The sequence below is a fragment of the Hydra vulgaris genome, chromosome 10 (assembly GCF_038396675.1).
Source record: "Hydra vulgaris chromosome 10, alternate assembly HydraT2T_AEP".
NCBI lineage: Eukaryota > Metazoa > Cnidaria > Hydrozoa > Anthoathecata > Hydridae > Hydra > Hydra vulgaris.
The window spans coordinates 19,657,880-19,672,042 of NC_088929.1; positions in this window are offsets into that span (position 1 = coordinate 19,657,880).

Consider the following 14,163-nt stretch of genomic DNA (forward strand, 5'->3'; position numbering starts at 1 on the left):
CGAATATTGACAAAACATGCAGTGAATTTTCTTATTCAGAAAATGAATCAAAATTTGATCCAAAAGATTGTTCTTCAATAACTATACATCAAGGCATAGAAATTCTACTTGATAAGTGTAAAGTTTTTTGATTGGTCCAGAAAAAACGAGTCTATATCAGCTGGTACAACAGTATCTGGGGTAAAAAGGATTTTTTTAAATTGTTTGCGCTACGCAAGAGATTTCTGTTTATTTTGAATTGACACTATTAAAAAAGTATGCATCGCCATGCTTGAAGAGTTTAAGATGCTTGAAGAGGGCTGGAACTAGAAGAGGGTTTAAAGGCTGGAACAATAAAAAAGTATTTGTTTTCATTATTACACTTTCGTAGATTTTTAATCAATGATTACAATTTGTCATGTACTCATTTATTAAAAATCATTAAACATCATTACAATTGTTTGTTTGTAACTCGGCAGATTTGTTTCAAATAAATTACATCAACAAATTACAAAAAACAACAACTTGGAAAAAAAGCTATAATAGCGCAGACCAACAAGGTTTTTATAAACGGCAAGAACGAGATCATAATTTGCGTACAACACCAGATGAGGGGTGGAAGTATTTTTCAATCTTTAAAAAATTTCAATATTTTTTTTCATTTAATGAATATTTTTTCAAAGTGAGTGAAGTTTAATTAGGTAAAAATTAATTTTCTATCACAATTTAGTAAAGGTTTATTTTCACTTCATTATTGATGCTGTTTATGTTTTTATAAAACAATATTTTAAACAAATTAACTTCTTCTTTGCATAAAAGTTCTTTAGCCTATTTAAAAATTCAATTGAACTCTCTACTAACTGAAATTATTCTTATTGATAAAAAAATCTAATTTAGTTTTTAAAACAAATTCTAATTTAATTATTTTTTAGAGCAACAACTTTACACCTAAACAAACTTTTTCAGCATAATGATACAAAAGAAAAAAGCAAGACCATCAATGACTATTAAAGAGCAAACTGAAAATACTTCATTATTGAAATATTCATTTCATCGAATTCGAAAAAAATTAGTATGAATTAATACGAATAATAAAAATAAATTCATTAAAAATAGAGTAAGGTTTTTTTTATTGTATTAATTTTTAAAAAAAGTAGAAAAAAAATTTCTCTAAAATTTTTTTTAAGAAAGATTGTTACTACTAATAAGAACATAAAAAAGACCTTTATTAAATATAAATATTTTTCATTTTTTAATGTTATTAAAATACTGTAGAATCCCGTTAAGTCACCGTCTGAAGGGGAATAGATCTATAGTTTGACTTTGCAAACGTCCCAGTTAAGAAAAGCTCTTGGTATGTTGGATAGTGTATTAATCAAAACAAATAAAAAGTCATAAATAAAAGTGTATCAATGAAAACAAATGTCTGACTGATCAAGCTAGGTGACTTGAAAATATCAACAGGGTTTCATTAATATTATTAACAAGATAAGAGACCTATCTTATTGATAATATTGAAAAAATCTGTGAAAATATTTAGTGTGATGAAAACATATGTGAAAAAATGCAGAAGATTTAATTATAAGTGGTCTAGTTTTAATGAGTAAATTCGGCCATATACATACAATATACAAAAATAGAAATGTTCTAGAAACAAGGTAAAAAGGCTTTTATTGACTTTATTTGGCAATATAACAGTTATAAACAGAAGGTTAAATTACAAGCTGCTACATTTTTCTGCAAATCACTTTGAAGCATTGCACAGCGGACCATAATTCATTTTTACTAGACAAAACTAATAACTCGTCATATAAAAAAGATTTAAGAACTTTTTTTGTACTGTTTACTAATTTGAGGATTGCGGTTTTAATGGTGACATTAGTTTTAATTTGAGGTTGCTATGGATATCTAAATTGCTTAGCCACCACATATCTTATTAACCTTAAAAATTTAAATGGAAAAAATAAAACTGAAAAAGTAATAACTTTATTGGATTACTGCACATAACTACCACATTGAGTATTTTTATATTACAAATGTAGTGGTATTATGGATTTTTTATTTGGTTGATAGTGACACCTGAAATGCCTAGCAACATTCATTTTGCATAGTTACAACTAATTTGGCAGTCTGATTAAAAATTATTTTATGCATTTAAAAATCTTGACACATTCCTAATTACTAATTTTAAGTATTTTTATGCAATTCCAGGGCTCTACTTTATATTTCATGAAACTATTACATAACCCATATAAAAAGGTACCTAAAGCAGGTAAATAATTGTTCAATATTTGAAAATTTGGTGAGACAGAAGAAGAGCTTTTAGTATACCCATATAAAACCTAGATGATTAAGTTTATCAGTTTTATTTGTTGGTGGTCGACTGTTATCGTTCAGTTTGCAATTTGTTTTTTTCTGGTAAACAAGAACTCGGTCTTGTCAGCATTCAACTTTATACAATTTGCGTTAGTGTATAGATTACAAGCTTCTATAAGCTTTTTAATTCAAAACAGGGTAGAACTAAAAAGTGTGATGTCATTAGCGTAGGTTACAACTCCTGTGTAAAAATTTGAATGATGCTAATACCACGGTAGTTATTCAGATCAGTTAATGATTTTTTATAAGATTTAGCAAGAGGTATAATAAGTGATGTAGACATCGATTTTGGGGCCTGACCATTATTAATAGTAAAATTAAAGAATTTCCTTAGCCACTCTGTTAGGGCTTTGCAACATGTATGTTTTAAATGTTCTGCAGAGATTTTAAACGCATCTTTGGTCTTGTTTAATTTTAGGCAAGAGATAGCCGTTTTAATACTTTCATCTGATATTATTACCAAATCCAATTTGATACAAGTTTGATGTGGTAATAATATCAGATGAAAATATTAAAGGGTACAATGCTTTGGTGTTTACACGTTTTTCGCAACTATCGGCAAATTCTTTAGTGATTAAATCCTTGTCTTTTTTATTATTTATAGTAAATAGTTTTGAGTTTGTATCAGACTTTACATATGTGAAGGCATTCCAAAAGTTTTATGGGTTGGTATTTTTTAGCTTCTTGCTTTTTAAATATTGCTTAAAAAGGTTATAATTATGAGCTTTTTTGACAGCATTACGGAAATTTTTACATGCCATTCGATATCGATTTTAAGTGAGCGAGCTTAAATCTTTTTCGAAACCCATCTCACGCCATTTCTTAAATCAAAAGTAAGAACCTATTTTCTTCTGCTTAACTCGGGAGTCCACCAAGATTTTGAGTATAAAGATTGTTTTTTCAAGAATAAGTGTTGGTCAAGAGCCTCAGATGCACCTTTTGTAATAAAACAATAGATTTCAATAAGTTCTTTGTCGTAATTACTATTTGTAAAGTGAAAACTTTCAAAATTATTATTTAAACACTCATTATATAGTTGCATAAAACTTAGATTATTCCAGGCATAATTAGGAATGCTATTATTGTCTGTAATTTTGTAAACATTTCCTCGGAGAGATTGCCCGCTGAGTCCAATTACAATTGATGTTGGCAAATGATCACTCATATTTTGAGATGTAAAAGGGGTAACAATACAATTCTCATTCTGAATAGAAGTATTCCTTAAAAGACCTATGTGACCAATGTAAGATGCGTTTGGTAATGTATGATGTTGATACGTTATTTAGGGCCAGAACCTTTAATTACGTCTACTTGTTCCAAATCATTTGTTTTTATAAATTCTAATAAAACCATGGAGTAGCTATTTTTTGTGCAGTTTGATCTCTCTAATAAATCATATATTCCGTCAGGAAACGATTGAAAATCACCAATTACAATTACTTCGCCAACACTTACATAACTATTAATAAGGCCTTTAATTACATCTAATTGATTCGTGTATTCATCCATAGATGTTCGATTATTTCGCGGTGAAGAGAAAAAAAAATACCAATAATTTTAGTATTGCTTTAAATAAGGTTAGTTACAAGAATATGATCATTTTTTAGAGAATAATGATCATTTTGAAACAAATTTTTCCGAACAAGAAACGAATTTGCACCAAATGGTCGAAAATGCTTGTGTTTATTTGCCTGGTGGAAATATGAAGAGTGAGTTTTTTTACAAATATTTTTGATAATGGGATATTCTAGCTTTGAAAACCAATGTTTGCATATAAAAGTTATATCACGAGAAGCTATCAACGATTCAGTATATTCAATGTTTAACGTAAGTCCATGGGAAAAGTACATAACTTGTATGTTATTGGAAGTATGTTTTCTATTAATGCGCTGTCTGAATCCATTTTTATATATATAAAGCTTCCTGGTTTCCATTGATTTCCAGATTTTGGACAACACTTAAATATAAGCACTTTTTTCGAAACGGTTTTCGATTATTATTATAATGTTATCCCATAGAGCAGGGTTAAATACTATGTTTTTGTCAGAGCTGTTTATTAAAACTTTGTTAGATCTGTTGTACTAATTTTCTTTGTTTAAATTAGGTGATATGGCTGTGATACCTATTTCCGTTTTTAAATAGAGTTTTAAACCCTCTTTATTGATTTGATTGCTAACGCCTTCAACTACATTTGGATAAGACCAGAGTTTTCTTTATCAATGGAAGCAGTTAGTAGAACTTTCTTATTATCAATTACAAATTGAACTGATATTGGTTCATATTGTAGCCATTGTTTGTTGTTCTCTTCAAAGCAAAATTTAGAGTTTTTACATTTATAACTTTGTCAAAGATGCTTTATGAGATTAGACAGGTTATTATTTGCAGTTAAATTTATACCATTTACAACTGTATCCAAAATATCAGGATTAGTTAAGTTCAAATTTTCTTGTATTACATATGAACAAATATCAATATTTTTCATGTTTTAACTACATAAAAAGTATGAATTTCATTAACAAAATCTTATTAATAGATATTTTATGATGCATAAATAATAAAACAAGTTTGTAACACTAATCAGGTCTTGCTGAGAGCCAATTATAGCATAACCATTTAGAATAAAATACATATAATGTTTTCGCCAGATAAAATTGATCAATCCCACTCTTTGACAATTTATCTTCTTTTTCTTTCATATCTCGTTGCTCATATATTTGCTGCGACATCATTCACCTATTCTTTTTTTATAGAAACATCAAATTTCTCAGTGTATTTTCTAAGTAAGGCGTACACACATATACCCGGTTTTGCATCCATTTAAAATTAATATAAATTCCATTGAATTAAAATAAATGAATATAATAATAATAAAAATAAATTTAAATGATATTTAATAAATAGATTTATAAATAAAACCTTTTTTTTTGAATAAAATAACATGTTTAGAATGCGCATCTGTTAAATGTTTTAATTGAAAATCACGATTGTTTTAATTGGTTGTCACGATGTATTAAATGAATGTCGTGCTTGTTTCAAAAGGATGTCATGTTAGTTTTAAATGGATGCAAAACCCGGTTAATCTGTGCAATACTTATAAATTTATTCTAGTAGATAAGAAAATATATCATAAAGAAGATTTCTCTTTTGACTTGAACTTTGCTCGAAAAAGTCACACAAAACTATATCAACAACAACTTCGTATTTTTTTTAACTGTTACCTCTTTTTAACTTAATCGTTAAGCAACTTAAGTTTCACGGAATAAAAATTTTAAAGGTTGTTAGTGTGTTTTGATTCGATGTGTTTGTCAAAATAATCACGACTTCTATAAACTTTTCTACAATGCTAGTATATAGATGACTTTTTCCTAGCTGAGTGAAGGTAAGCATGCTTAGAAAAGTTTGAAAAGTCACTGACCCTTCTTTGACAAACAGCGCATTTGTGTGGTTTAAAATTGTTATGAATTCACATATGCATTTTTAATCCGTATTTCGTGTAAAATATTTTCCACGAAGTATGCATAAATGAGATTTCTTTTGCGTGATTGAACCAATTAGACCCAAATCAATCCCTGATCGATAGTTGTTGTAAATTCCTTCATAAGCAGCATTCCAAATGTCATAATTAGATTGATCTCTTGGAGAATTGTAGGTATTTAGATATACCTCACTTTTCTCAACTTTTTTACTTGTAAGTTAAATCAACATATTTGATCAGGGCATTGCAGTTGGAATCGGAGTCGCGGAGTCGGAGTTGCGACATTTTTAGCGGAGTCGGAGTCGTTAAAAAAAATCGCAACTCCTACTCCAATTGTAAAACTTCTCGGTATTGCACAAGCATGTACAAAATATTTAACCTTCAAAGAATTTTTCATATATTTGGAAAAAAAAAATTTTTTTAATGTCGCGTAATATTTTTTAAAGAATTCAAAGACTTTTGCTCTGGAGTCGGAGTAGAAGTCGGAGTTGGTACTTTTTTTTTCACACCCCTGTATACGACAAATATAAATAAATGCCAAATAAGTTAGTGTATTTTACAAAAACAGACTGCTCAATGTTCTTGAAGAACAAGACAGTAATAAATTCGTAAAGCACAACTTGAGGTTTTACGCATGCGCAATCTCAACATTCTATATTATTCAAAAAAAGGTTTTATTTTAATATAAATTTTTATCTTTTTATTCAATTTTTTAAAATTATTTAAAATTTTATTTAAAATATAATGTTCATTTTCCAATTACTGTCGAGGTATGTCATCTGACCTAAGACACGCTTCGAAAAAGCATGCCTCACGCATTCTTGTAATTAGTTCATTTCTTCCAGCTGGGGCCGTATTTCTTCGCATTATATATTTGAATTTCTTCGTATTATTTTTAAGATAAAAAAAATTTCTTCACACGGATTCAAGAATGATGAATATGATGGCAAATGTTGTATTTGAACGTTCTGAGCCCTCATCTCAACATTATTAGAAACATTTATTTCGTCATTTATAAACATTTTACAACGATCTTGTTGTACAATTTTTATCAATAAAATTTAAACAAAAATTAATAACGACAGGAGCAAGTAGAAGACAGAAGACTTGTCATCAAGCCCCTATAGTAAACGTAAAATATTTATTACAAAGTTCTCATTATATAAATTTACAAATACTCGTTATATAAAACAAGTTAAGACATAATTACAACAAGAATACGACAAATTGCAAAAATTAAATAAATACATACAGTAAGAAATATCACAAGATTTTTTTTTTATTTTCATTTTAAAATACAAAAATATGTTTGTGTCTGTTAATTCAAGTAAATACTGTTTAACTATATTTTTAAAACAATTTATTGAAGTTATACTTTTCATATTTTCACTAAGAACTATATTCCACAGACGAGGCCCTCTATATGAAATTGAATAATCAGATCTTTTAAGAGTTGACTTAGGTAAATTAAAATTATGGATAGAGCACTTCGTTAAGTATTTATGATTTATTTTTAGAAATCGGTTATTAAAGAATTTTGGAAGCATGTCATTTTGATATTTAAACATGAATAACAAGTTTTGGAACAAATTTAACTCATAGACATTAAGAGCTTTTATTTCCCGGAGTAACGGCTTGGAGTGGGCGTATTTATGCACATTACATATAATTCTACTGGCTTATTTTTGCTTAATATATATATTTTTTAATGCTGAACGGCAAGTACTTGCCCAAGTAATATTACAATAGCTTATGTAGCTATGGATAAAAGAGTAATATAAATCTATTCAACATTTTTACTTAGTAGGTGTTTTGTTTTATGCATAATGTCTATAGTTTTAAAAATTTTGTTTTCAACTAGCGTATTATGATTTTACCAATTAAGATGTTCATCAAATATTATTCCTAAAATTTTAAGTGATGAAACTCTGTTTACTATATTGCTATTTATTATTAGCTGAGTAAGTTGCAGAGGCAAGTTATCGGATTTAGATTGATGATGAAATAAAATGTACTTAGTTTTACTGATATTCAAAGAGAGTTTGTTTGAATTAAACCAGTCATTTAGGTTTTTCAGCTCACGATTTACTGTAAAGAAAATTGTTTTTATATTGGAATGGGTATAAAAAAGATTAGTGTCATCAGCAAAAAGAACAAAATTAAGCATGTTTGAAGATAGGTAAATATCATTTACCTAAACCAGAAATTGTAAGGGTCCAAGAATAGAGCCTTGAGGAACTCCGCAGCTTATTGTTTCTAACTTTGTACACGTTGAATCATAAGATATTCCTTGTTTTCTATTTTTAAGGTAACTTTGCAGTCATTTTAAGTTGCTATTTATTACTCCATATGTTTCTAGTTTGTACAAGAGAATTTTATGATCAACAGTGTCGAAGGCTTTTGATAAGTCAATGAACAACCCGAGAGTATAACTTTTTTGAGCAAAACCCATCCAGAATTTGACTGGCTAAATCAGTTACTGCATGATGTGTTAAATGCCCTTTCCGAAAATTGTATAAGATATATGCTTTTCAAGATAACTATACAGTCTGTTATGCATAATACGCTAAAGCAACTTTAACAAGAAAAACAAAAAAGGATAGATATAGGTCTGTAGTTAGATGGTATAGAATCGTCGCCATTTTTGTATACAGGGACTACTCTTGCTATTTTTAATTGACAAGGAAAAATACCAGTTGTTATTGAAAGATTGAAAATAAACAAAAGAGGTAATTTAATAACATCAAAAACAGCTTTTAGAACATTAACATTGATATCATCAAAACCGGCACTTTTATTTACTTTAAGCGCATTAAAGGATGCCTGAAGTTCTTTTAGAGACAGTTCCGACTCATCCATTACATAGTGTATTTTTTTTTAAATAGGATTGGAATGTTTTATTTCCAGGAGTTATATCTGCTGCTAATTTTTTTCCTATGTTTATAAAAATTTGTTGAAGTTTTCAGCTATTTCTTTCTTATCAAATATTTGTTTGTTCAAGGTTAGCTTTAATCTATTTAGAATAGTGGTGTTTTTTTGTAATTGTTTTTTTCCCTGTAACTTCTTTAATTACTTCCCATGTCTTTTTACTATTTCCAGTTGAATGTTCTAAGAGGATAGAATAATAATTTTTTTTAATTTGCTTTTTATTCTTTCAAAACAATTTTTATACTTTTTGTATTTAATTTTATTGTTATAAGTTTTATTTTTTAAAAAGTTTTTATACAACCTTTGTTTATTTCTGGATGATTTTCTAAGAACATTTGTCATCCACGGATTATTAAAGTTTTTGGAATTAGTTGTTTTTTTAATTTTTGGAAAGGATCTTTCGTATTGTTTCGAAAACAACCGTAAAAATAAGTTGTATGCATCATTAGCATCACTGCACTCAGTTAAAAGATTCCAATCAATTTCTGTTGATAATTCTCGAAATTTTATAATAGATTGGTTGTTTATTTGTCTTAGATATGTTGCGAATAAATTTTTAGATTCAGGAATTAAAAAGTAGTTTATAAGAAAATTTGGAAAATGATCGCTGATATCAGTTTTTAATATTCCACTTTTGATTTGGCAAGTCATGGCAATATTAGTGATAATGTTATCAATAATTGAAAAAGTATAGCGTGTTATGCGCGATGGTTTGTTAATTACAGGTATTAAACTGTTCTGAAATAGAGTATTTACAAACCGTTTAGCGTAGGAATCATTATTTATTTTTTTAATATCTATGTTAAAATCACCAATTAAGTAAATATGTTTTTTAATGACTTTTGGCAATATATTTTTTAAGTGTCTTTGAAACGCCTAAAAATTACCATTAGGTGGTCTGTAAAGAGAATTTATAAAAATATTTTTGGTTTTCTGATTAAGAATTTCAATTGTTAACGACTCACAATTAGCGTCATTGACACAGAGGTTTTGTAATTTTCTAAAAGTAAAAGAATTAAGAATAAAAATACTTACGCCCCCGCCAACGCCGTTTTTCCTGGGTTGGTGTATTGAATTATAACATGGTAGAAAAAAAATTAGAATTTAACTCATCGGCATTTTGACACCAATTTCTGTTAGACAGATTACACTAAAATTGTAGTTTAAGTTTTTTAAATTTATTTTTAGGGATTCAAAATTTTTACTCATACTCCTGATGTTCAAATTTAGTAATGAAAAATTGGATAATGAAGAATTTAAATAACTTGAGGCATCACTTATATTAAAATAAACAGTATCTATTGAAAAGTTATTAAAATAATTCACGTCAGGGTCAAAGTCATTTGTTAAAAGTATCGTGTTTTCTCTAACAGATATATCAAAAACATTCAAAATATTATTTTCCGCCATTTAAAAAAAAAAATGTATATATATGTTACCTTTAAATATTCATTCAAAATATATATAACTTTTTAATTTTGATTTAATTTATTATTTTTTCTAAATTTAAATAAAGAGTTTTTTGAAGTAATAACTTTATCATACCTAAGATAAACATTTTCACCATTAAATCGCCTTTTCTTCACTTCCGTCAATAGCTTTTTTCTTATATCCACAGTTTCACGGGAAAATTCTACGTTCACATACACGTTAGTTCCTTTAAGCTTGTATGATTCTTTCAGAATTTTTATCTTGTCTTTATACCTCAACAAATTAATAATAATTGTTCTGGAGTGTCCTTTTCTTTTTAATCCTGTTCGATGAGCCCGCTCTACATCTATTCCAGTTAACCCTAATTTATTTGCAAAAAGCTATTGAATTTTTTCTTCTGTTTCATTCCAGCTTTCTTTTTCAGTTTCCAACAACCAATCAATTCTCAGATTTTTTCTTCTGGATCTATTTTCAGATATTCTTTGTTTTTCCTTGATATTTTCACTAAATGATGTTTCTTTTCTCGATTTTTCGTTTTCTCGTTCGTTGATACTGGCAATTTTTTTATCGAACAGCTCCTCGTGGATATTCAAGCTCACCTTAACATCTTCTACATCATTAACTAATAACTTTATTTTGTTAGAATTATCATTAACTTTTTGTTCAACTTTTTCTAGTCTTTCATTGAATATCTTGGTGTTTGCATTTAAAATGTCGCTAACAATTTTTTCTTGCTGTTTCAATATAATCGCCATCTCATTTTTGTATTCTGAAAACAATTGCTGCAGTTTCTTTTTTATATTCTAAAAACATTTCTCTTAACATTTTTTGAATTTCAACAATTGTGACTGCCATATTTATCAAACTTTCCTGTTGTTATTTTATTTTTTCTTCTTTTTTTTGTTGTAAATAAATATATGTTATTATAAAATTTGTTTAAAGATTAAACTTTTTTCAGCCATAAAAAAAAAATACACGTCCGCTTACTTCCGCGCGCATTGTGCATTATGATGGATTCTGACATTATCCATCACCATGGTGAGTTTTTCCTCTGTCCCCAAAACTCGTACAACTTCATCAATATATTCTTGAAACAAAACTGTGTTGACTGACACACTGACAGCTTTGCAGTGAATAATATTTAAACCATTGACGGCCAATATCATCGAAACGTTACGCTGCCCAGGGCGAATGATCGGGTTTGGTGTTAATCCTCTTCTTGCCCATGAATGACTGCGGAACATGTGTAAATCAAATGGACTTTCATCAATAAAAACAATGTTTCGATAGCAATGAATAAGCGAGACTGAAGTATACCACCTAATATATTCAATTTGAAGGTTTTTTACATCATTGTTGTTTCTTCTTTCATAAATTGGACGAGTAATTTTATATGTGTATCCAAGATTGGTCACCCATCTCCAGACAATTGTAATCGATACATTTACATTTAATGCATATTTAATTTCAGTTATAGTTGTCGTTGTATTATCGTTTATAAGCTCTTCAATTCTTCCACTAATCTTTTCATTATAAATAACGTGACGAGCGCCACCTCTAGAACCAGGAAGTGTCGAATTCGTTCAATCGTACCTTCTTAAATTTGATTATATTATGTTTCGATTAACTCCTGTCAACAATGAAGCTTCAGATTGAGTTTTTCTTTGATCAACGACTAGATTTACAACAAGATCTCTCATGTTTTGGGAAACGGAAATTCGTGGCATGAAGATTCAGATTGAGTTTTTTGCGACAAGGAAATTTCAGATTGAACATTTCTTTGATCAACAACCGATCTCAAAACAAATTTTCGCGTATTTTGGCAAACAGAATTTCGCTGCATGTTTTAATGAAAATCTAATATGCACATGCGCTAAATGTTTTAATAGGAAATCATGTTTGTTTTAATTATCATCATGCATGTTTTAATTGAACGTCATGGTTGTTTTGTCAATACAGTATGTGTATAAAAAATATGTACCGGGTTTTGCATCCATTTAAAACAAACATGACATCCATTTAAATTTAAAATAAAGTAATGTAATATTAATAAAAAAAAAATTTAAATAAATAAATATGTAAACAAAACCTTTTTTCTTTTAATAATATGAAATGTTGAAATTGCGCAGGCGTTAAATATTTTAATTGAAAATCACGATTGTTTTAATTGATTGTCACGATGTTTTAAATGAATGTCATGGCTGTTTTAAATGAATTTCATGGTTGTTTGGAATGGATGTCATGTTTGTTTTAAATGGATGCAAAACCCAGTATATAAATAAAAAAAACTCCATTTCTCAAATGAATCTTATTTAATTTAGAAAAAGTGATTTAAAAAATCTGAAAAAATATATTAAAAAATGGTTTTTATAACTACAAAATTAGTCAATAATATTTTAAAAATAAATCAATTAAAAACCACAAATATATTTTTGTATTGATAGATTTTAATCTATTATAGAACCTGTTTAATCTCCTTGCCTGAACTATTCTAATAACATTTTTTTGTCGCCTATTTTCAACAACTATTTATCAGGTGCAAGTTCTATTTTTATATAAAACAAAACATGTTTAAAAAAAATAAAAAATACAAAACTGTTTTTAAGTAAAAAAAAATACCCGGCAAAATTAAAAAAGCATCATAATTTTCAATTAAAGTTATTTATAAAAACGCGCATTGCTTTTATTTTCCCCCAGGGTACTGATAACCCTCGCTACTCTTGCCACTGTATTTTATAACAATTAAGAAACTTTTTCGAGACTTCTCATGTAACAGACATTCTCTTGTATACACTTGTACACTTTTGTGCAACCTCTTCTCAATACTTGTCTACATACTTTATGGATAATCACCAAGCCAATACATTAACAAAAAAAAATTACATAAAAATATAGAAAAGTCTACAAAAAGCTAGTTTCTTAACATTCTGCAGCCGTATTCACGTCTCTCCGTTTAGCTTAACGGAGCTTTTGTCTAAAATTTCATTACAATATTTCTTAGTAAAGAAACGACGAAAACTTCTATAAGTTCGTTTAAATAAAACTAATACCAAAATAAAACATTTATGTCTAAAAAGCTATATTTTTAAAGAATTTTTTTATTAATGTAGTTAATGATAAGTTTTTGACTAACGCTCCGTTAAGTTTAACGGAGAGGTGAGAATACGGCCCCTGCTTTTCAACACAATAAGCTCAGATTTTTTGGTAATTTCTACGCTGAAAAATGCTTCCGAGCTTGCACAAATAGTTTTAAATAAAAAAGCTTTCACATAATAATAAGAGAAATAAAAGGTCAACCCAACTTCAAATGTTTCTATTTCTGTAGACTTTCTTCTTATTTTTACGCTATTTGGGCAATATTAAAAAATATTTTCACGCGAATTCCTTAAAAAAATTTGAATGGTGAAGGGACTTTAATTATCTAATAATAATAAAAATTATTTTAATTAACTTTTTCCGAATATTTAAGCTTACACCTTGAATTGAAACTAGTTCGTTAGTAAGTAAAGCAATGAGAAAACTTTAACAAGTAAATGCAAAATTAATTGTTGATGAATTCTTCTATTTCAAAAATATTTTAGTTTGGGTTTATAAAATGAATTCATATTTAAAATATGAAACAAAAAAAAAACTCTAATTGCACGATTTATCAACGATAAAACCAGAGATTTCCCTGCTTTTCTGATTAAAAAACACATGATTTCGCCTCATGTCTTCAGAGGCGATTCTACAAATAATATGAAGAGGGGGGGGGGGGGAAGGGACAAATCCTTAAAAAGTACCAACTGATGCCTTAAAAAAAAAAAAAAAAAGATCAAAACTAAAATTTACCCGACTGAGTTGTGTCAAATACCCGACTAGGCGACTAAATTCGTAAAAAAACCGACTATAACTTAAAAATCGCCTTCTTTGGGGTAAAAACCTCTGCCTGTCTTATATCCGTTATATATCCGTTATAAAAATAAGTGCATTTC